We start from the raw sequence: 2,404 nt of genomic DNA, 5'->3' as shown, positions 1-2,404 counted from the left end.
GGCTGGATTCGAACCGCCACCTTAGGTGTATGTGGCTGGTGCCTTAGCCACTTGAGCCACAGGTGCTGAGCCTTATTTATTTATTTATTAAATATGGAATGCTTCATGAATTTGCGTGTCTTCCTTGCACAGGGCCATGCTAATCTTCTCTGTATCATTCCAATTTTAGTACATGTGTTGCAAGCACAGAACGTCAGCTGTTAAAAAAAGAAATACCAACTCTTAAACCAAATCTGTTTTATAAAAAGAGAGTAATAACTTAAAAAAAATACCAACAGATCTGTTTATCAGCAGGACACTAATTGATTAGTTTGTGCCTTTTGCCTCTTGAGACTTTACAGCCTGTTGGCTGAGTGAGAGTCTTTAGAGGAAGAGGATTGCAGGAGGGCAGGTGAAGTTTGCTCTCTTGAATAGGTTTAGGATTTGGAGATGGTTGGGAGACAGTCCCTAGCACATGGAGGTAGCTGGAAGAAGAGGGACTCTTGTTAGTGGGGATCTGGGGTCTCAGAAGAGCAACTGTGGGGTGGGAGGCACTGAGGACTCTCCTGGTGCCTCCTGTCTGTGTGTGCTGTTGACCCACTGTGTGCCCTGAGTTTCAGTTTCAGCATCCCCTTGGAGTCTACTCCCTGCTGGATGGAAGGACAAGTTTCCACAGGAAAAGTGGGAATTGGGGGCTGAGTCCTGGGGGTTCTTGGGATGGGCACCCAGGGCGTTTTATTTGGATGTGAAGGAGGCATTTTACTCCAGAACGGTGGAGGACTCAGGGTCCACAGTCCATATCAAGAAGTGTCCGTTCCCACTGCTCCGTGTCCAGGGGCTACTTCAGCATGGCGTGGATGCCAGGTGTCAGGTCATTGAATGTGTTAAGGCCTTCCCCAGGCTCCTTTGAAGTGGTGGAGAGCCACTTGAGCCCACAAAGCTCACGTTTTTGTGAAAACATGCATTGTGGATTAAGCAAGTTGAATCACCTCCCTCCCCTGGGTTTCTGAGACATGGGTGCAGGTCCAGGCAACAGGTGCAGGCATCTGGTGGAACTGGCTGTGGGACTGACTGTAAGGGGAATCAGTTGCTGATTAGCACATGTTTGCGATTTTTCTCATAGGTGAAGCCACAGAGCCTCCAGAACTAGGACAATGTCTGCCCAGAGCATCAGCCTCAGGATGGGGCCATGTATGGAGCTGACACTTTCACCTTCCCCCGGACAGCTCTTATTCTGCTTCCCATTGCACTTGGACCCTGCTTCCTCTGGGAACTGCCCTCCCTGATGTCTGCACCATACCCTCAGGCTATGGTGGACAGCAACTCCGCCTGACCAATGATCTGATTTCTGCTCCCTGACCACCATGGGAGGTTTGGGATGAGTGGTGACTCCCTCGGCCTGTGCCACTAATGTCCCTAGGAGCTGGCTGGGGCGACTCAGAAGGATCAGAGACAAAGACTCCAGTGTCTTCTGTTCATTGGGAAGCAACCCCAGGAAGTATCCAGAGTGTGTACGTGTGTGTGCAAGTTCATACGTGCATTTACATGTACACGTGCATGTGGGAGTTCACATGTGTATGTATATATTGCATTATGTGTATGTAAATGCATGTGTACATGCACACATGTGAGTGTGTATGCTTGCATATGTGTACACACTTAGGGTATATGCAAGTTCATGCATGCATTTATGTGCGAGCCCACATGAGCACAAGTGTATGTGTATACATGTGGGTGCATGTATATCTCTTTACATGCATGCATGTATGTGCACATATCTAGGTGTATGTGTGTATACATGTGTGCGTTTGTATGTGTGTGGCCCAACAGGGTGCTGGCAGTGGCATTTCATCTCATCCCTTGGGAGCTTGGTGTATGCAGGATGACAGCATTAGCTCATGGGTCTGGTCAGTGGTTTGCAATGACTTTCCACCACCCCAGAGATAGCAGGGTCTGTGCAGGCTGCAGTGATACGTGCCCATTTGGTCGTCATCTTTGGCAGCCCTCACATCTTTTCTGTCTTGAATTTATATCCTTAACATTGAAATTGATGCCTCTTTCCTTTTCTTCCATTAAAAAGGGATCTTATTAGTATAACGCATTTTGTTCTGAAATACCAAAAGACAAAATTTGATGAATAAAGAGATAATGAGCAGGGAAAACTCTTGAAGAAATCTACCTGGGCGAATATTTTTATGAGGAGGACCCCTTGGGCAATTGAAGCAGCATTAAAAATACTCTACTGAGGCTCGGCGCCTGTGGCTCAACCGGCTAAGGCGCCAGCCACGTACACCTAAGGTGGCGGGTTCAAATCCCCAGCCCGGACCTGCCAAACAACAATGACGGCTGCAACCAAAAAATAGCCGGGCGTTGTGGCGGGCGCCTGTGGTCCCAGCTACTTGGGAGGCTGAGGCAGGAGACTCGC

General features: G+C 48.5%; 1 pseudogene; it reads right to left on the bottom strand.

The window, feature by feature from the left end:
• Positions 1 to 87: 87 nt before the first annotated feature.
• LOC111726366 lies at positions 88 to 187 on the bottom strand (annotated as a pseudogene).
• Between the last annotated feature and the right edge of the window lie 2,217 nt (positions 188 to 2,404).

This window comes from Otolemur garnettii, unplaced genomic scaffold (genome assembly GCF_000181295.1).
Source record: "Otolemur garnettii isolate 467f Iridium unplaced genomic scaffold, OtoGar3 scaffold00062, whole genome shotgun sequence".
In the NCBI taxonomy this organism is placed as follows: Eukaryota; Metazoa; Chordata; class Mammalia; order Primates; family Galagidae; genus Otolemur; species Otolemur garnettii.
The sequence above is the reverse complement of the archived record's forward strand: the minus strand, read 5'-3'. Positions and strand labels throughout refer to the sequence as shown.